This window comes from Salvelinus sp. IW2-2015, linkage group LG18 (assembly GCF_002910315.2).
Source record: "Salvelinus sp. IW2-2015 linkage group LG18, ASM291031v2, whole genome shotgun sequence".
Lineage (NCBI taxonomy): Eukaryota > Metazoa > Chordata > Actinopteri > Salmoniformes > Salmonidae > Salvelinus > Salvelinus sp. IW2-2015.
In genome coordinates, this window is record NC_036858.1 from 30130906 (window position 1) to 30153228 (window position 22323).

At 45.9% G+C, this 22323-nt stretch overlaps 1 long non-coding RNA gene across 1 annotated transcript in view; it reads left to right on the forward strand.

The window, feature by feature from the left end:
- LOC111977704 (uncharacterized) overlaps positions 1–22323 on the forward strand; it is a 38428-nt gene that overhangs the window by 13672 nt on the left and 2433 nt on the right. The window contains exons 2-3 of the long non-coding RNA XR_002879073.2: positions 3854–4189; positions 21631–21697. This is a non-coding gene — a long non-coding RNA (uncharacterized lncRNA). The remainder of the gene's footprint in view (positions 1–3853; positions 4190–21630; positions 21698–22323) is intronic.

A 22323-nucleotide genomic window follows, 5' to 3' on the forward strand; every position in this document is an offset into this window, starting at 1 on the left:
TAATACTACCTGTGGAGCAAAGCGGAATGCAACTACTCGCTCCAAACCAAACCGGGAGTGCGTATCGTAGAGGGAGAGGCAATAGAAGTGTTGTTTCTTGTATTATTGTCTTTTGTGTGCTTTAGAGGACTGCTTCACCTTAATGCTTTCCTTTTCTTCTGTCCTTATTTTTGTCCCACTTTGTCCCTTCTTTGTCCCTTCTTCTCTTCTGCCAACTAGACACTCCTTGTTAGCTAGCTAGCTTCTTTCAGGAATGTCCCTAGCAACTGCCTAGCAACAGGTAAACAACTTAGCTAGCTAAGAAAACGGTATAATTTTATGAAAAATTGTTACTTTTTCAAAAGCCTTTCTTCTTTGTTTGCTGCTTGTTTGGTCTCCTATTCAGTTTGCAGTTTTCTTTAGATTTTTTCGATGTACTTTACTCTAAAAAAACATTTAAATTTCAATATTTGTAGGAGCTCATCTTTTCAGCTGCTGCTGCTTAATTTGGAACTCCACACCAGATAAGAGACCGTTGTTTGGTTAGTGATGTTTGTGTAGCGCTCATGTGATTGCAGAAAATATGAATCACTGATGCGTTTTGTTCATGTTTTATGATTAACTTGGACCAATTATTTAATTTTTTAAAAGTTCAATAGGTGTTTTAATATTGTTTAATTCCATTTTAATGTCTGGATTCCGTGATTCCTTCTGCGTTCTCCGCAACACAGATTTCATATGGCCCTACATCTCGCTCTTCTCAATATCTGCGGTGCTGCTCGTGGCATTGTAATTTAGCTGAGTCTACCTTTTAAAGCAAATGTTGTGATTTCATTTCTGTTTAAATATTAGACCTGTGTTTTTAATAGACCCACATATACACTATATATACAAAAGTATGTGTACACCCCTTCAAATTAGTGGTCTTGGCTATTTCAACCACACCCGTTGCTGACAGGTGTATAAAATTGAGCACACCGCCATGCAATCTCCATAGACAAACACTAGCAGTAGACTGGCCCGCTGAAGTGCTCAGTGACTTTGAACATGGCACCGTCATAGGATGCCACCTTTCCAACAAGTCAGTTTGTCAAATTTCTGCACTGCTAGAGCTGCTCCAGTCAACTGTAAGTGCTGTTATTGTGGAGTGAAAACATCTAGGAGCAACAACAGGTCAGCCGCGAAGTGGTAGGCCACACAAGCTCACAGAACGGGACCGCCGAGTGCGGAAGTGCATAGCACGTAAAAATCGCCTGTCCTCGGTTCTAACACTCACTACTGAGTTCCAAACTGATTTGTCCGTCGGCCTGCCAGATGCCAGATGAGTTCCAAACTGCCTCTGGAAGCAACGTCAGCACAATAACTTTTTAGCCGGGAGCTTCATGAAATAGGTTTCCAAGGCCGAGCAGCCGCACACAAGCCTAAGATCACCATGCGGAATGCCAAATGTCGGCTGGACTGGTGTAAAGCTCGCCACCATTGGACTGTGGAGCAGTGGAAACATGTTATCTGGAGTGATGAATCACGCTTCACCATCTGGCAGGCCGACGGACAAATCTGGGCTTGGCGGATGCCAGGAGAAGACTACCTGCCCGAATAGTGCCAACTGTAAAGTTTGGTGGAGGAGGAATAATGCTCTGGGGCTGTTTTTCATGGTTCGAGCTAGGCCCCTTAGTTCCATTAGAGTGAAAAGTACAGAAATCGACATTCTATACAATTCTGTTCTTCCACTGTGGCAACAGTTTGGGGAAGGCCTTTTCCTGTTTCAGCATGACAATGCCCCCGTGCACAAAGCGAGGTCCATACAGAAATAGTTTGTCAAGATCGTTGTGGAAGAAGTTGACCGGCCTGGACAGAGCCCTGACCTCAACCCCATCGAAAACCTTTGGGATGAATTGGAACGCCGACTGTGAGCCAGGCCTAATCGCCAAACATCAATGACCGACTTCACTAAGGCTCTTGTGGCTGAAAGGAGGCAAGTCCACGCAGCAATGTTCCAACATCTAGTGGAAAGACTTCCTAGAAAAGTGGAGGCTGTTACAGCAGCAAAGGGTGGACCAACTCCATATTAATGCCCATGTTTTTGGAATGAGATGTTCGACGAGCAGGTGTCCACATATTTGTGGTCATGTAGTGTATAATGCTAATATAGTTCTCTAATACACTCCCTCACACCATCACCCCTTGTCCACATGTTAAACGCTAGTTTTTTTCTCAGTTTTGCGTGTGCTGGTTTTTGGTTATTTTAAGATTTTTGTCATTTACATTTTTTGAGGAGGGAGGGGAGAAATATTGTTGTATAGTTTGTATGTTTCTGTTATTTTGTGTTATGATTAGTGTTTTTTTATAAGATTCGCTGCTAAACTGGACGGGCTATTGAGTCATTTAGAACTAGTGGTCAGTCAGTGTGCCCCTGGTCTGTTTTGAGTTTGGTTGATGGTCGTACTGTGGTTGCGTGGTCATGGTGACAGCAGGTCTCTGTATGACCGTGTGTGTTTCCTCTGACTACTGTCTGGACCTTATAAACACACACACACACACACAGCCCGTCTGGCCCAGTGTGGCCAGTAGAGGAACGCCTTTAATTTCCATATTTAATTATGTCTCTGTCCCCCCCCCCCCCCCCCCCCCCCAGAGTCTCAGCTATTTTAATAAATGCCGTATAAAAACAGCTCTGCTCTCTGCCTAATGATGTTTCTCTCTCTCCATCAGAGAGATGGATGACTCTCTTTCTCACACACACACACACACACACACACACAAACCCCCACACAAAAACACACACACACAACACACACACACACACACACACACACACACACACACACACACACACACACACACACAGCTGGTATAATGAGTGTCTGGAGCTAGTTGAAAGGGAAGCCAGAGTCAGGAGTTTGGGCTGCTCCCTGTTTGCTCCCATTCACTTCCCTCCAGCTCTGCCAGGAACCAGTGTGTGGGGGGTGTGAGACTCTGGTACACTTGAGTTGTGTAACGTCTTGATTGAGCGTGCATGCATGTGTATGCTTTTACATGCGGGTTTAACTGAGAGGAAAGGCTTGGCAACCCCTTTCCCGAACCCCAACCGGCCTATCCCGTCGACATACAACCCCTTCCCCCAAATCCAGACAGCCCCGCTTTCTCTCTCTCTCTCTCTGATATGCTCCCAATCTTCTCCAGTCATCTTCATCCCCCCAGTCCCTCTCCCACCTCTCTCATCCCTTCATCATTACTGTCCTCCCATTATGGCTATTACGGGCCACTCGTGGCAGCCAATCCCTTTTGAGGATTTGGTTCCACGGTAAACCTAGGCCGTCTCCGGGGGAATGCGACGTTTCCCGCCCGTTTGTCCGGCCCATCTTGAGCGGCGCTCAGGGGCCAGATTGAGTTGCACTGTTGTTGCGTCATTTTTTTTTGTGGGGGGGGGGGGACAAATAAGAGGAGAATGAGGAAAAAGAGGAGGAGTTATGTGTGTTAAACTAATTGAGCTGGTCGTCAGAGGCCATGTGAGATGTCATGGATGGACAGTTTTGGGGCGTTTGTAGTAAGGCTTAGGGGTGGAGGGGAATGGAGCTACAGAATAATATTGAGTTACCAATAACCGGCCTGGTAGTGCTGTAAGGCTGTGTTTTGGAGGAAACTGGTGTTTGTACATTTGTGGTCATTGTACGTCTGTCAGCCATTGGAGCCTGGACCGGACAGACGGAATGAGTCATGATGAGCCATTCCAACAGAGTACAACAAGGCGGTACACCCCTCACCTGTTGACGAGACCCCAGAGGGTTGGCAGCACCTCCCTTCCCTACGTGTTTGTCAGTTGTGTGCCAATGAGTTCTCTAATATACTCAGTTTCTGTCTCCCTCAAATTCAGAGATAAAGGAGCTGCGTGAGGAGACACTGGACTTCCTTGTAAACATGTGCACTCAGCGCCAGCGTGGAGAGCCCTACGCTGTGAGGCATGGAGGAAGAGGGAACCACATTGCGAAGACCCCTGCTCCTGGGGTGTCTGTTGCAGTACTCGCACACTGTGAGCTGGCCCGGGGAGAGATCCTGAGGTGGCTGGAAGAGAGGAGGCAGGAAGGAAGGAAAGGAGAGGGATGGAGAAGGGTCGAGAGGCACCCTCTGGCCCCAGGAGACAATCATCTCTATCCTCACTACCCTGGCCCTGCATGAGACCCACCCTCAGTCTCCAGCTTCAGTCTCCAAGGTAACGTCCCACTGAGGGCCACTAGGACCAGAGTTTTCCTCTAGTCTGGTAATGTTTTCAGGATAAACTCATGATTGTATGGTTATTTGGTAGTTCGTAATTTAGCTGGTGGTTTATTCCAAAACTATTAAGTCAACCTATTTTCAACYAATGAAACCTTATGGGGGAATCAAACCCACAACTCCACGCACCTCAATTTCATTCAACCTCCACTCTCCCCAGTGACAAACCTCAGACAATTATAGCGAATTGATTACAGGTACAAATCCGTTTATTGCGTGAGAGCTTAATAGCACCACGAGGTTACGCCAAGCACACAGCACAGGCAGAGGGAACCTCAGTGTCTCTCTTTCTCCTCGGTCCCTCTGAGGTTTGGTAACTTTCCACTCCACCACCAAGCAGCACCGCTCCATACGGTGGAGTTTTAAGTCAAAAGAGCAGCTTGTTTAGGAATCATCTTTAAATTCCTCATAAACACTGGATAGCCATCCGTTACCCAGCGTTCTGCTCTGCCATTCCCATCATTAAGCTGTGTTAGAGTTGACAGGACTCATCGCTGCTGGGATGTGTATGCGTGGCTGAGTGTATGTGTCTGCGTGTGTTTGTGCGTGTGTCTGCGTGTTTGTGCGTGTGTGTGTTTTACTGAGAGCTGTTTTATTGCCCAACCGTTAATCTTTAACCTGCCAGCCCGTTAAGTCGTGCATCTCCGCGCCAAGGACACCGTTTCCATGGCGAGCCTCTGCTCCAGTAAAGCATTCTGGGAGAAAACACAGCGTTTGGACTGACTTCCTGTGTGGGATGGAGCTGGTGGTCTTTAATAGAGCAGGGTATTCAAGTTCCTGTGAGCAGTGGTGTAAAAATACTTAAAAGTACTACTTAAGTAGTTTTTTGAGGTATCTGTACTTTACTATTTATAATTTTGACAACTTTTGCTTTTGCTCCACTACATTCCTAAATAATGTGTGTGTGTGTGTGTGTGTGTGTGTGTGTGTGTGTGTGTGTGTGTGTGTGTGTGTGTGTGTGTGGAGGATGTGGGTGTGTGCGCGTTTGTGTGTGTATGTGTGTGTGGAGGATGTGTGCGTTTGTGTGTGTATGCGTGTGTCTGTTTGGGAGAGAGCGCTTGTGTGTGATTCAGTGCATGGTGAGACGGGAGCTCATTAAAGGGGGTAGTAAAAAGTAAAAGCCATGGAGCAGCAGAGAGACCGATAGAGAGACTAGAGACCAGCTGTGGGGGCATGCTACTTTAATATCTGTCTGAGACAGCAGCACAGTCACGAGCTGAGGGCCACAGAAGCCATATAACCTGCTCATGTCCCATACTCACTACAACACCACCCACACACACACACCATAAAGGGGTTTTCATTTTAAAAGGTTTAATAACAGCGCCGCACTGTTAAATAAACAATACTCAGAGAAATATGCAAAAGGAATGTCAACAGGTGTTGGGGGGGAGGGGAGGGGGAGGGGGGTGAGAGAAGCATAAATGAGAGAAGGATACGGGGAAAGTGAGAGAAGTACAGAGAGAGACAAAATGAGAGAGGTAGCCTTGAAACACAAATTTGGATTGATTGAATTCTACATCAGGCATAAATTAGTGTTTCGATCAGGAAAGTTTCTCTACAAGCCAGAATGTTTGAATAAAAATTATATTTTTTAACTTAATTACCGGTTGTCCTTGCGGGTAGGTCCTTTTGCAGGTAGGAATTGTGAGACAATGTATCCAGCTGTATGTTATGAGGACAGAGGTAAATGTGAGGGGAGCTACAGTACCAGAACTGTGGTATTTACTTATTTGTGCACTTACAAGAGTTGTTTGCAAAGTATTTTTCCTATTTTACCAATGCCCAACTGCATTCACTTGTTAGCCTAGGTGATGGATACTTCAAATGAGCCTCTGTTTTGGACTGCCCCTAGGACTGTGTTTTAACAGGGCAAAAGACTCATTAGGGCTGGGCGATATGGCCTAAAAACAATATTTAGATTTTTTTTCAAACTTATGAGTGATTCACGAGATATATACACTGCTCAAAAAAAATAAAGGGAACACTTAAACAACACATGTAAACTCCAAGTCAATCACACTTCTGTGAAATCAAACTGTCCACTTAGGAAGCAACACTGATTGACAATAAATGTCAACATGCTGTTGTGCAAATGGAATGACAACAGGTGGAAATTATAGGCAATTAGCAAGACACCCCCAATAAAGGAGTGGTTTGCAGGTGGTGACCACAGACCACTTTTCAGTTCCTATGCTTCCTGGCTGATGTTTTTGGTCACTTTGAATGCTGGCGGTGCTTTCACTCTATGGTAGCATGAGACGGAGTCAACAACCCACACAAGTGCTCAGGTAGTGCAGCTCATCCAGGATGGGTCACATCAATGCCGAGCTGTGGCAAGAAGGTTTGCTGTGTCTGTCAGCGTAGTGTCCAGAGCATGGAGGCGCTACCAGGAACAGGCCAGTACATCAGGAGACGTAAGGAGGCCGTAGGAGGGCAACAAACCCAGCATGCAGGACCGCTACCTCCGCCTTTGTGCAAGGGGAGCAGGAGGAGCACTGCCAGAGCCCTGCAAAATGACCTCCAGCAGGCACAAATGTGCATGTGTCTGCTCAAACGTCAGAAACAGACTCCATGAGTGGGGTGTATGAGGGCCGACGTCCACAGGTGGGGTTGTGCTTACAAGCCAACACCGTGCAGGACGTTTGGCATTTGCCAGAGAACACAAGATTGGCAAATTTGCACTGGCGCCCTGTGCTCTTCACAGATGAAAGCAGGTTCACACTGAGCACATGTGACAGACGTGACAGGAGTCTGGAGACGCCGTGGAGAACGTTCTGCTGCCTGCAACATCCTCCAGCATGACCGGTTTGGCAGTGGGTCAGTCATTGTGTGGGGTGGCATTTCTTTTGGGGGCCGCACAGTCCTCCATGTGCTCGCCAGAGGTAGCCTGACTGCCATTAGGTACCGAGATGAGTCCTCAGACCCCTTGTGAGACCATATGCTGTGCGGTTGGCTCGTGGTTCCTCCTAATGCAAGACAATGCTAGACCTCATGTGCTGGAGTGTGTCAGCAGTTCCTGCAAGAGGAAGGCATTGATGCTATGGACTGGCCGCCCATTCCCCAGACCTGAATCCAATTGAGCACATCTGGGACATCATGTCTCGCTCCATCCACCAACGCCGCGTTGCACCACAGACTGTCCAGAGTTGCGGATGCTTTAGTCCAGGTCTGGGAGGAGATCCCTCAGGAGACCATCCGCCACCTCATCAGGAGCATGCCCAGGCATTGTAGGGAGGTCATACAGGCACGTGGAGGCCACACACACTACTGAGCCTTATTTTGACTTGTTTTAAGGACATTACATCAAAGTTGGATCAGCCTGTAGTGTGGTTTTCCACTTTAATTTTGAGTGTGACTCCAAATCCAGACCTCCATGGGTTGATACATTTGATTTCCATTGATAATTTTTGTGTGACTTTGTTGTCAGCACATTCAACTATGTAAAGAAAAAAGTATTTAATAAGAATATTTCATTCATTCAGATCTAGGATGTGTTATTTTAGTGTTCCCTTTATTTTTTTGAGCAGTGTATATAAACAGTACCAGTAAAAAGTTTTAGAACACTTACTCATTCAAGGCGTTGTCTTTATTTGTACTATTTTCTACATTGTAGAATAATAGTGAAGACATCAAAACTAGGAAATAACAGATATGAAATCATGTAGTAACCAAAGTGTTAAACAAATCTAAATATCTTCAAGTAGCCACCCTTTGCCTTGATAACAGCTTTGCACACTCTTGGCATTCTCTCAACCAGCTTCATGAGGTAGCCACCTGGAGTGCATTTCAATTAACAAGTGTGCCTTGTTAAAAGTTAATTTGTGTAATATCTTTCCTTCTTAATGTGTTTGAGCCAATCAGTTGTTGTGACAAGGTAGGGTTGGTATATAGAAGATAGCCCTATTTGGTAAAAGTCCAAGTCCATATTATGGCAAGAACAGCTCAAATAAGCAAAGAGAAATGACAGTCCATCATTACTTAAATGCTTCACAGAGTTCAAGTAACAGACACATCTCAACATCAACTGGTCAGAGGAGACTCCGTGAATCAAGCCTTCATGGTCGAATTGCTGCAAAGAAACCACTACTAAAGGACACCAATAAGAAGAAGAGACTTGCTTGGGCCAAGAAACACAAGCAATGGACATTAGACCGGTGGAAATCTGTCCTTTGGTCTGATGAGTACAAATTTGAGATTTTTGGTTCCAACCGCCATGTCTCTGTGAGACGCACAGTAGGTGAACGGATGATCTCCGCATGTGTGGTTCCCACCTTGATGCATGGAGGTGTGGGGGTGCCTTTGCTGGTGACACTGTTGGTGACTTATTTACAATTCAAGGCACACAGCATTCTGCAGCGATACGCCATCCCATCTGGTTTGCGCTTAGTGTGACTATAATTTGTTTTTCAACAGGCCAATGACCCAAAACACACCTCCCATGCTGTGTAAGGGCTATTTGAACAAGGACAGTGATGGAGTACTGCATCAAATGTGTTATGTGTTATTTCCAAGTTTTTATGTCTTCACTATTATTCTATAATTTAACAATGTAAAAACAAAGAAAAAACCTTGAATGAGTAGGTGTGTCCAAACTTTTGACTTTAAAAGTGATGTCAAAATGGCCACCGGTAATGGTACCCTGTCCTCCATTGAAACCCTGCTGCCAAACAGCCCTAAGCCGTCTGTGATTTATGTACAGGCATTAATGGAAAGGTGGGAGTACAGTAGGTGAGGCGTAGCCTCCCTCCTTTTCTCTCTCTCCGTCCGTCTATGAAAGAACCCACATACCTGTGGCTGTGAGGCAGTCACTCCTCTATTCAGAGACAGAACCATGGATGAAGGAGATAGATTTACCCAGCAGTCTCACTTCACTCTAGGCCCCATGTTAGGTGCCCAACTGCCCAGCACCTGGCGACAGTTGTGGAGAGCTGGCCGACTGTGTGTCTGTGTCCGTCCGTGTGTGTGTGTGTGTAGGGGCCCCAATACACACACCGCTGTATTAACAATGAGTGAATGAGAGTGGAGAGTAAGGATTGGATTACAAAGACTTGCCTCTCAGGAAAAATACACAATCTGTGTGAGCAGGATCACTTTTCCTTTTGTGGAGGCTTTTCAAGGTTATGATTAGAGTTGTGTAACAGACGGTTGGGTTCCTGCCCTAGTCTCCATGTGGTGTAATGGCATGTTAGTTCTGTTTTACACACATCTTAATTGAATGGTGTTGTGTAGTAGGGGTCCGTTTTATTTGTGCAGTGTGTTACTGCAGTTTTGTGTGTGTGTGTTGTACTGTGCTGCCCTGATCCTGGCCTCTAGACTGGTGGTACATGCTGTCTACCATGCTCTGCTGTAACATAAATGTGTGTGTATTTGTGTCTCTCTGATCAGGGTGTGGGTGCAGTAGTGTGTCTGGGGCCAGGGGCGCAACTTTGGTTTTAGAAGTGGGGGGGGGGACATAACCGGGCGGGGGGTCCTCCACCATAATTTTTTGGGGGGCATCTAAAGCCCATTTCTTGCATTTCTACACCATCCAATATGACCCATGGCCCTTCTAGACATCTTTATTTAGAACAGCAAAAAAGAAGCAAAACTGCACACATTCATCAAGCTAGGTACGAGATCATTATTAAATATGTTTAGTGATTGATGACTGAACTAGATCAAATGTAATTCAAAAATCTATATTGTGTTGCACCTTTAACCAATAGCTGAACAAATGAAAAATGATTCTTTTTTTAAAAAGTAAGAATACTTTTGATTGTCTTTAAGACATCCTCTGTCAAATTTCAGTCAAACCGCCCAGCCAGCTCAAGCTGCCTGCACGCCAGACCCCAACCAGTCTAGTCAATAACTCAACTCTCTCCCAACACTATTTCCTTCCCACCTTCTTTTTTTTTTTATTCCCAAGGGAAAGGTTTGGAAACAAAAGTACAGGCCTAATAGTACTGTAAAGCTCATTTTACTTGCACACAATATAGCTGGGTCGCTCGTCCTGCCCCTAGGGGTCCACCACCCTGCAGCGCCCCAACCTAACACACCCCACTCAGCTTTAGGATCTTAGTGAAATGTTCATGATTGGTTTTGGGTGTGTTAGGCCAAGGCCAGAGTGACAACCCACAGGACGGCAGACCCCCAGTCCCAGGACTGAGCAGCCCAGCAGCTAGGGATTGCCTAAATAGGTATCGCCCCTGACGTGGGCAGGTTTTCAATACAAAAGCTGAAGAACTTATGCACATGCAGGTACTTTCCGCAGGTGCTGGAGTTGTAGGCAAACTCATGGAAATAAGGGTTTCAATACAGACTCCTTTTTGTCGTACTGTATTCCATATAAGGCATCCAGACCTTATGAAAGTTGACTAGCATAACCTTAATATTGTAATAAATCAAATCCTAGTGACATACCTTGACATTTCTGCCATCCATTGTGACATTTGTTGGAGGATAACCAACCTTCCAATTAATTGCGATGCATTTTTTAGCCGATATAAATGCTTGGTTACACAGTTTCTTCTGATGGAAGTCTCCACTATCAACATTTCCAAGCAAACAAAAACAGGGAGAAAGGAAAATTCATAATTCAGCCAGCCTTTACAAAGACCTTGACATGTGCCAATACAGTGCATTRGGAATGTATTCAGACCCTTTGACTTTTTCCACATTTTGTTACATTACAGCCTTAATCTAAAATTAAGATTAAATGGTTTTGTTTCCTCATCAATCTACACACAATACCCCATAATGACAAAGCAAAAACAGTTTTGACATTATTGCAAATAATAAAAAACTGAAATATGACATTTACATAAGTATTCAGACCCTTTACTCAGTACTTTGTTGAAGCACCTTTTGACAGCGATTACAGCCTCAAGTCTTCTTGGGTATGACGCTACAAGCTTGGCACACCTGTATTTGGGGAGTTTCTCCCATTCTTCTCTGCAGATCCTCTCAAGCTCTGTCAGGTTGGATGGGGAGCGTCGCTGTACAACTATTTTCAGGTCTCTCCAGAGATGTTCAATCGGGTTCAAGTCTGGGCTCTGGCTGCGCCTTTGTCCCGAAGCCATTCCTGCGTTGTCTTGGCTGTGTGCTTAGGGTCCTTGTCCTGTTGGAAGGTGAACCTTCACCCCAGTCTGAGGTCCTGCTGCTGAAAAATATCCTCACAGCATGATGCTGCCACCACCATGCTTCACCATAGGGATGGTGACGGGTTTCCTTCAGATATAACACTTGGCTGTCACGATCGTGTGGAGGATTGACGGACCAAAACGCAGCAGTAGGAAAATAAGCCATCTTCTTTTTATTAAGAAGAAGGAGAACCGAAAACAAAACACTCTTACAAAACTAACAAAACAAACAAACGACCGTGAAGCTAATAAACGTAGTGCACATACAGGCTACAAACGTTCAGACATAGACAATTACCCACATCAAACGAAAGCCTATGGCTACCTTAAATAGGGCTCCCAATCAGAGACAACAGAAATCAGCTGTCTCTAATTGGGAACCCATTCAGGCAACCATAGACTCTCCTAGACAACTTACACCCAACATAGACACCAGCTAGACACATACACTCAACACAACCCATACACTAACCCAACACCCCTTTACCATATAACCACCCAAAACCGATAAAACACAAACTTCCCATGTCACACCCTGACCCTAACTAAAATAATAAAGAAACAAAGAATACTAAGGCCAGGGCGTGACATAACCCCCCCTTAAGGTGAGAACTCCGGGCGCACCAGCACACAGTCTAGGGGAGGGTCTGGGTGGCTTCCTTCCACGGTGGCGGCTCCGGCACTGGTCGTGGTCCCCACCCCCACCACAGTCACTAACGCCTCCTTAGCTTCCTCCAAATGACCCCCCTCCACATTAACCCACTGAATTAAGGGGAAGCTCCGGACTAAGGGGCACGCTCCGGACTAAGGGCAGCTCCGGACTAGGGCAGCTCCGGACTAAGGGGCAGTACCAGGGTAAGGGGCAGCACCAGGATAAGGGGCAGCACCAGGATAAGGGAGAGCACCAGGATAAGGGGCAGCTCCGGACTGAGGGACGGCAGCTCGGACTGAGGGACGGCAGCTCCGGACTGAGGGACGGCAGCTCCGGATGAGGGACGGCAGCTCCGGATGAGGGACGGCAGCTCCGGACTGAGGGACGGCAGCTCCGGACTGAGGACGGCCCATGGCTGGCTGACGGATCTGGCTGCTCATGGCTGGCTGACGGATCTGGCTGCTCATGGCTGGCTGACGGATCTGGCTGCTCATGGCTGGCTGACGGATCTGGCTGCTCATGGCTGGCTGACGGATCTGGCTGCTCATGGCTGGCTGACGGATCTGGCTGCTCATGGCTGGCTGACGGATCTGGCTGCTCATGGCTGCTGACGGATCTGGCTGCTCATGGCTGGCTGACGGATCTGGTGCTCATGGCTGGCTGACGGATCTGGCTGCACTGGCTGCTGACGTCTGGCTGCACAGTGGCTGGCTGGGATCTGGCAGATCCTGTCTGGTTTGGCGGATCTGGCAGATCCTGTCTGGTTGGCGGCTCTGGCAGATCCTGTCTGGTTGGCGGCTCTGGCAGATCCTGTCTGGTTGGCGGCTCTGGCAGATCCTGTCTGGTTGGCGGCTCTGGCAGATCCTGTCTGGTTGGCGGCTCTGGCAGATCCTGTCTGGTTGGCGGCTCTGGCAGATCCTGTCTGACGAATGGCTCTAGCGGCTCCTGACTGACGAACGGCTCTGACGGCTCGGGACAGACGGGCGGCTCTAATGGCTCGGGCAGACGGATGGCTCAGATGGCGCTGGGTAGACGGATGGCTCAGATGGCGCTGGGTAGACGGAGGCTCAGATGGCGCTTGGCAGACGGGCAGTTCAGGCATCGCTGTGCGAAACGGCAGACTCTTGCCGGCTGAGGCGCACTGTAGGCCTGGTGCGTGGTGCCGGAACTGGTGGTACGGGCTGGGGACACGCATCTCAGGGCTAGTGGCGGGGAGAAGGAACAGGGCATACTGGACCCTGGGAGGCACATTAGGTAGTGCGTGGTGCCGGAACTGGTGGTACCGGACTGTGGACACGCATCTCAGGGCTAGTGCGGGGAGCAGCAACAGGACGCACAGGACTCTGGGGACACACAGGAGGCTTGTTGCGTGGTTTAGGCACTGGTAGTAAAGGGCTGGAGACACGCACCATAGGGCTAGTGCGTGGAGGAGGCACTGGTGGTACTGGGTAGGGGCGGGGAGGTGGCGCCGGAAATACCGGACCGTGCATGCGTACTGGCTCCTTGAGCGCCGAGCCTGCCCAACCTTACCTGGTTGTATGCTCCCCGTCGCCTGACCAGTGCGGGGAGGTGGAATAACCCGCACCGGCCTATGTAGGCGAACCGGGGACACCATGCGTAAGGCTGGTGCCATGTACGCCGGCCCGAGGAGACGCACTGGTGACCAGATGCGTTGGGCCGGCTTCATGACATAAGGCTCAACGCTCAGATTAGCCCGGCCGATACGTGGAGCTGGAATGTACCGAACCGGGCTATGCACGCGTACAGGAGACACGTGCGCTCTACTGCGTAACACGGTGTCTGCCCGTACTCTCGCTCTCCACGGTAAGTACAGGGAGTAGGCGCAGGTTTCCTACCTGACTTCGCCACACTCCCTTTAAGGCCCCCCCCAAGAAATTTTTGGGTTGTACTCAGGGCTTCCAGCCTTGTCTCCGTGCTGCCTCCTCATATCGCCTCCTTCGGCTTTAGCTGCCTCCAGCTCTTCACGAGGAAGGCGATATTCTCCGGTTGTGCCCACGGCCCCTTTACCATCCAGTATCTCCTCCCATGTCCAAGAATCCTGTGTAGGTGGGTCCTGTTGCCGCTTTACATGCCGCTTGGTCCTGTATTGGTGGGTAATTCTGTCACGATCGTGTGGAGGATTGACGGACCAAAACGCAGCAGTAGGAAAATAAGCCATCTTCTTTTTATTAAGAAGAAGGAGAACCGAAAACAAAACACTCTTACAAAACTAACAAAACAAACAAACGACCGTGAAGCTAATAAACGTAGTGCACATACAGGCTACAAACGTTCAGACATAGACAATTACCCACATCAAACGAAAGCCTATTGGCTACCTTAAATAGGGCTCCCAATCAGAGACAACAGAAATCAGCTGTCTCTAATTGGGAACCCATTCAGGCAACCATAGACTCTCCTAGACAACTTACACCCAACATAGACACAGCTAGACACATACACTCAACACAAACCCATACACTACACCCAACACCCCCTTTACCAATATACCACCCAAAACCGATAAAACACAAACATTCCCCATGTCACACCCTGACCTAACTAAAATAATAAAGAAAACAAAGAATACTAAGGCCAGGGCGTGACATTGGCATTCAGGCCAAAGAGTTCAATCTTGGTTTCATAAGACCAGAGAATCTTGTTTCTCATGGTCTAAGTCCTTTAGGTGCCTTTTGGCAAACTCCAAGCGGGCTGTCATGTGCCTTTTACTGAGGAGTGGCTTCCATCAGGCCACTCTACCATAAAGGCCTGATTGGTGGAGTGCTGCAGAGATGGTTGTCATTCTGGAAGGTTCTAACATCTCCACAGAGGAACTCTGGAGCTCTGTCAGAGTGACCATCGGGTTCTTGGTCACCTCCCTGACCAAGGCCCTTCTCCCCTGATTGCTCAGTTTGGTCGGGCGGCCAGCTCTAAGAAGAGTCTTGTTGGTTCCAAACTTCTTCTATTTAAGAATGATGGAGGCCACTGTGTTCTTGAGGACCTTCAATGCTGCAGAACATTTTTAGTACCCTTCCCCAGGCCTGTGCCTCGACTCAATCCTGTCTCGGAGCTCTACGGACAATTAATTTGACCTGATGGCTTGGTTTTTGCTCTGACATGCGCTATCAACAGTGGGACCTTATATAGACAGGTGTGTGCCGTTCCAAATGATGTCCAATCAATTGAATTTACCACAGGTGGACTCCAGTCAAGTTGTAGAAACATCTCAAGGACGATGATTGGAAACAGGATGCACCTGAGCTCAATTTCTAGTCTCATAGCAAAGGGTCTGAATACTTATTTAAGTAAGGTATTTCTGCTTTTGCAAACATTTCTAAAAACCTGTTTTTGCTTTGTCATTATGGGGTATTGTGTGTAGATTTATGAGGAGAATGTTTTATTTAATCAATTTTAGAATAAGGCTGTAATGTAACAAAAATGTGGAAAAAGTCAAGGGGTCTGAATACTTTCTGAATGCCACCGCCTGTCCCCTTTTTGTCTTTTACATCTCCAGCAGGGGAATGACATTTCTGAGTGCGTGTTATTCAGTTTCACTGGGATAGAGTACGTTATGTGGGTGGTCTTCAACTGTAGTAATTTATGTCTGAGATTATATGAACGTGGCTGGGAATTCAAACACATCTGTAGCCATTCATCATCAATATCTTATACCAGGTCTTCCTCACATTTGAGTGTTTTCATGTTGTGTCATCGGGAAAATGCAGTCTTTAAACATCCGGCTTGTCCAGTGTTTGCTGCACAGAGAGAAAGTGTTGTATCTGCACAAATTCACCTCAGGTCCGTCACAGACTTGTCCTTCCTGGCTGCCTGACCCTGCTGAGACCCCTGTCAACATCTGTTATGCTTAAATGAAGCACGACAAAGAATAACTTGGTGTACAGTACATTTATACATTTATATTATCCAAGAATAGAATCAATGGTTCAACAATTAAAATTCCCATTATTCCCAGATCCCAGACTGTAGCTTAACGCTTAGGCTGCTCTACTATAGCTACTATAGGTCTACCCTTCAAGTCAAGATGTAACTTTGTATCATTCACTGATATTGTTAATATACTGTAAAATTCACCTGAGCTCCGTAGACTGGTCTTCCGGCTGTCTGACCCTGCTGGGACACCTGTCACCATCTGATCCTGTTAAGACATGGTGAGCATAGTGTTGTGTACTGACTGACTGTGCACCATGACAGTGAAGCCTGTAGAGCTGTTTATTAGCTACTGTGTCCGTGTGAAAAGTAAGGAATTAGCTAGGGAAACTGACATATCAATAATGCTACATTACTACACTGACTCTAATGAAAACTCGCATTGCACAGAAAAAACGTCTGAATATCGGCCTTCAATCATTTGGCCACATTTGGCCACGTTTCATCGTTTGATTCAGGTCTAGTGTGATTGAGGCAAAAAAAAAAATGCAAGCTAGATATTAGAGAGAGAGAGAGAGAGAGCTAGCCAACTTTTGGCCAGCTCTAACGGTACATCAACTGCTGAAAACTAGGCAAGTCCATTTACTTCTGTTGAAACAGGACAAAACAAAGGCTACAAAACATTTCCATACAAACAACAGCCATTAGATAATAATAGCCACCTCATATCACTATCTGACAGATAGCTGGAGGCTAGAGCTGAACTGGCTGTCGTAGCTACTAGCTAGCTAATTAGCTAATTCACCTCAGTCGAGAGGGTATGAAACAGTAACGTTAGCTAGCTAACTGTGACGGAGAAGTCCGTCACTGGCCGCGGGCAGCATTTGGTGAGCGAACGCGCCCACACACACACACTCATCTCCCCCTGCTCCGTTTTCAGCTAAGTTAACTTGTGTGTTGACCCACATTGCTAACTTAGGGATCTCACTTCATACATTACACACATTATTCTTACCTCCCCTCAGTAACAGTTTGGAATGGTATAAGGAATATGCAGAAAAGCTTTCATTCTTATTTTAAATGACGTTTATTGTTAGCTCTGTTTGCTTGTTTCGGTTCCTCTGTCTCTGTATATTCCGGGTATGCTGGAATAAGGACCCGAGCTAACGCAATCGGGCTGGCTTTGTAGTTTAAGTTTATTAAGAAAGAAATTATCCATGCGGGACAGGAAAATCCCTCCATGCGAGGTTGAAAACCAAATGGCCAATAACCTATCCTCCTACTAGGCCTATCATAAAAGCTTTAAGACAAGTTAAAGTTATGAACCGTAGCCTATTTACCAAATATTCTAATAGCCAAAGAAGGTGTTGTCTTAAACGTGCCGCTTTCAAAAAGAACAAGAATACAATTCAGAGTCTATAGGCCTAGAGTAATCTCAATCACAGCTTTATGATAGATTGAACAAAGAAATATGAAAAGAGGCAGATGTGGCAAATTATCCAGTTCTGTAGACGGTAGACTTTGATTCTATCCAGCCAATGATTTAGAACCAAACTCACTATGGCAAGGCACCCTGTTCCTCATCAGTCGACTGTCGCTTTGCTCTGTCATGTGCACAGACAGACACACAAACCTGTTCCATGCTGAAGCACCATCAAAAGAATTTATAAAATATTTTCCTGTACTTAGCCTCTGTCCAGGCTTTCAACAACTATCTTTTGTCATGATTCATCCAGTTGTAGCATGCACGTTTTTTTGTTTTGTTTTGTAATAAAACAAAAACGGGTTGGCCAATAGGGGGAGATACTATCATATATCACAATGTTTTATGAGTACATACTCACGATAACACAAGTTGACATCGCCCAACCCTAGTGGATATGTTGTAAATACTTAGATTACGGGGTCATTTTATATTATCTATGTTTTTCTATTGCCGTCTCTGTCACAGTGCCAAACGCATACACATGTTGGAGGTGGTGAGGAGCACTGACGTGGTTTCTCACTAGGATTGGGGAGTGTTCCCGGAATGAGGGGTGCTAAATCTAGTTTGGCAGGGGGTTACCCTAGGGCTGGATATCATTTGGGTTGTGTGTCTGCGTGTGTGTGTGGCTAGGAAGCTTTTGATCTTTGTTTTCCAAAGAATTTTGTGACTCAGGTCTTGGGACATTGATGGACTCTCAAACTAACACACACACACACACACACACACACACACACACACACACACACACATGGAAATATTAAGAGTGTGACTTTCTCTCCTCAAGAAACACCCTTCCTCTATTTTCCCAGCTTCTTCTCCCGGTGAAAACACAGGAGCCACCCTTATTGTCCCTGCGTCTGCCTCCACTGATAACATCACCTCATTGCGCTCTAATCTAAAGAACATCCATGTCTATACATCCATGTGTACGTTGGGGCAGAGCAGGGTCAGATACCATGTCAGTTCACCATCAGATATGATAGAACCAGATGACTAAAACTAAGATGCTTTTTCTACAACCGGATGGGAATACAATGAACATAATTGCTGTGTGTGTGTGTGTGTGTGTCCTTTTTCTCCCTACTCACCACACTCGTCATTGCCTGAGAGTTCAACCCTGATGTGTGGGCGTCCAGAATTCTTCATGGACTACAGATCGTACGTTGGTCTGCTGTCCAAAAGGACACAGTGTGTTGGTGTCCTATTCGAAGTGATTTGTATGTTTTGATATTGATAGTAACAGAGTTGTCCAGGGCATGTTTACGACCTAACGTAGCAGGCTAAAGTAGTGGAGGTGTTTATCCATGGCCATGTAATGACAGCCCTCTGCCTCTGATATGGAAGTGAATCAGTGATGTGAAGATGTTTGATCTGTAACCCTCCCCCTTCACCCCAGTAGACCTCAGGAGTTACCTTCAACCTCTACTTCATATCCACCGACTCCTTATTTCAACATAGGAGTGGTGTATGGAGGGAGACGGAAGAGTGCTTGAGTTAAGTACAGTTGGGTGTACTTACAATGTTGTACAGTAGATGGTCCATTGACTTGGAAAGTGTGTTATATTTTCAATGGCCAATTAAACCCTTTACCAAAGAGCACCATATATATCCAATAGACCCCCCCCCCCCCCCAAATGACTCTGCTGATTAGGTTGAAATCAAAACCTCTTCACCTCACCACCCCTTAACACTTTCACCTGCTCGGACAGAGGTGGGACACTAGGCTACATAATGTCATTAGAGGGACACGACTGTACTGGGCTCCCAAGTGGCGCAGCGGTCTATCGCACTGCATCTCAGTGCTAGAGGTGTCACAGCCTGGGATCGAACCTGGGTCTGTAGTATCACAACCGACCATGATCGGGAGTCCCAAAGGGCGTCACACAATTGGCCCAGCATCGTCCGGGTTAGGGGAGGGTTTGGCCGGGGTGTAAAATAGGAATTTGTTCTTAACTGACTTGCCAAGTGAAATAAAAAATAAATAAAATACTGGGTTGGAGGGAAAGGAAAGATGGGGACAGGGGGCTACTTGATCTGGGTTACCAACATGATTATGGCTGTTTTAAGAGCACATTTTTTAGACAAACTCGATACCAAACATAAAGGACAAGAGTCATTTTCTAATTAAGTCCTGACCTGACCAGAAAACACAATATTAATTATGTAAGTTAATTATGGTGATTATGACTGTGGTTATGAATGTTATTAAAGTACACATGGTTAGCAGGTAGTTAGTTACAGTTGAAGTCGGAAGTTTACATACACCTTAGCCAAAAACATTTAAACTCAGTTTTTCACAATTCTTTACATTTAATCCTAGTAAAAAGTTCCTGTCTTAGGTCAGTTAGGATCACCACTTTATTTTAAGAATGTGAAATGTCAGAATAATAGTAGAGAGATTTATTTTGTCACATTCCCAGTGGGTCAGAAGTTTACATACACTCAATTAGTATTTGGTAGCATTGCCTTTAAATTGTTTAATAGTCACATTGCCAGTGGGTCAGAAGTTTACATACACTCAATTAGTATTTGGTAGCATTGCCTTTAAATTGTTTAACTTGGGTCAAACGTTTCGGGTAGCCTTCCACAAGATTCCCACAATAAGTTGGGTGAATTTTGACCCATTCCTCCTGACAGAGCTGGTGTACCTGAGTCAGGTTTGTAGGCCTCCATACTTGCACACGCTTTTTCAGTTCTGCCCAAAAATTTTCTATAGGATTGAGGTCAGGGTTTTGTGATGGCCACTCCAATACCTTGACTTTGTTGTCCTTAAGCCATTTTGCCACAACTTTGGAAGTATGCTTGGGGTCATGTCCATTTGAAGACCCATTTGAGACCAAGCTTTAACTTCCTGACTGATGTCTTGAGATGTTGCTTCAATATATCCACAACATTTTCCTGCCTCATGATGCCATCTATTTTGTGAAGTGCACCAGTCACTCCTGCAGCAAAGCACCCCCAACATAATGCTGCCACCCCGTGCTTCACGGTTGGGATGGTGTTCTTTGGCTTGCAAGCCTCCCCCTTTTTCCTCCTAACATAACAATGGTCATTGTGGCCAAACAGTTCTATTTTTGTTTCATCAGACCGGAGGACATTTCTCCAAAAATTACGATCTTTGTCCCCATGTGCAGTTGCAAACCATAGTCTGGCTTTTTTATGGCAGTTTTGGAGCAGTGGCTTCTTCCTTGCTGAGTGGCCTTTCAGGTTATGTCGATATAGGACTCGTTTTACTGTGGATATAGATAATTTTGTACCTGTTTCCTCCAGCATCTTCACAAGGTCCTTTGCTGTTGTTCTGGGATTGATTTGCACTTTTCTCACCAATGTACGTTCATCTCTAGGAGACAGAACGCGTCTCCTTCCTGAGCGGTATGACGGCTGCGTGGTCCCATGGTGTTTATACTTGCATACTATTATTTGTACAGATGAACGTGGTACCTTCATGCATTTGTAATTTGCTCCCAAGGATGAACCAGACGTGTGGAGGTCTATCATTTTTTATTCTGAGGTCTTGGCTGATTTCTTTTAATTTTCCCATGATGTCAAGCAAAGAGGCACCGAGTTTGAAGGTAGGCCTTGAAATACATCCACAGGTACACCTCCAATTGACTCAGATGATGTCAATTAGCCTATCAGAAGCTCCTAAAGCCATGACATCATTTTCTGGAATTTTCCATGCTGTGTAAAGGCACAGTCAACTTAGTGTATGTAAACTTCTGACCCATCACATAGCTAGCAACAATGACAATAAGCTGCCATGTGGGGAATCGTATGTGGCTCGTTTCAGCTAGTTTTATCTTGTTCTTATATGTGTTATTTTGAGGTGTTTGGACTGATTTCATGCCAATGCTAAAATAGCAAAAAAATGTGCTAGCTAGCTAACCAACAACTAACAATGTATTTGCAAGACAAGTGCTCATTGAGCAAATGTATTTTTTTTTCTTCAATAAACCTATGGAGACTAAATAAAGTTGATATGTTATCAACAATCTAAACCAACCCCGTCTGTTTTGCCCCATAGTTGCGCACCCGGCAGTTTTGTTGCTAAACAACCAACCCGTCTATGGGATTTGCTGACCTGCCTGTGCTTATCTAGGCCATTCTCAATGAACCATCAACCATCATTTGTCAATGAACCATCACTGAATCCACACTGCCTCAGCCCATGTCAATATTAACTTCAATATTATGTAATATGTGTGTGTGTTTCTCTGTCCATTCATTTACAGTAAATCAAAGGGCAGGAGGATCGGAGGATATCCTGATGTAGCAAAGGATCGTTCACTTATAAACCAGGTTAGTCCTGTTTTTAACTGGGGATCATTCAATCGTTAAACCTGGGTTGGTGGTATATGAATGTAACTAAACGTGCAACTAAAAGTCTCCTATCCGTCAGAGCCGAGGCCCAGATTAGTTTACTAACAACGACTGAAGAAAAAGCATATAGAGAAAGTGATCCTCTGTAGAAAATCACCTACGTTTAGAACAAGAGCTAAAATCACTCCTCGGTGTTAGTTCCTCTAGTCTAGCCTGGAGACGGACACCTAGAGTCCCACCAGGTTCCAAGTTTTGGCATAAAAACGTTGGCAGAGGCTGAAGGAGAGGTTAATGTAGCTGTACCTGGTCTAAGTACAGTCCTTAAGGCTCCCTCTGGAGAATGACCTAGGTGGCCATTGACAGCTGCCATTATTGAAGGTTGACTTCACTTTAACCTTCCTGAACCAGCTTTTATATGTTTATGATTACAGATTTGTTGTGATAGTTGTTATTGAGTACTACAGTACAGGCTATTGGGATCAGAAGCTATAGCCTTGATCTCACACTCTGGTTCTTGCGGAGACATAGCAGGAAGTTGGGGCTGTAAAGTGTGTGTTCATTTGACACCCCTCTCTCACACGCACACACACACACACACACACACA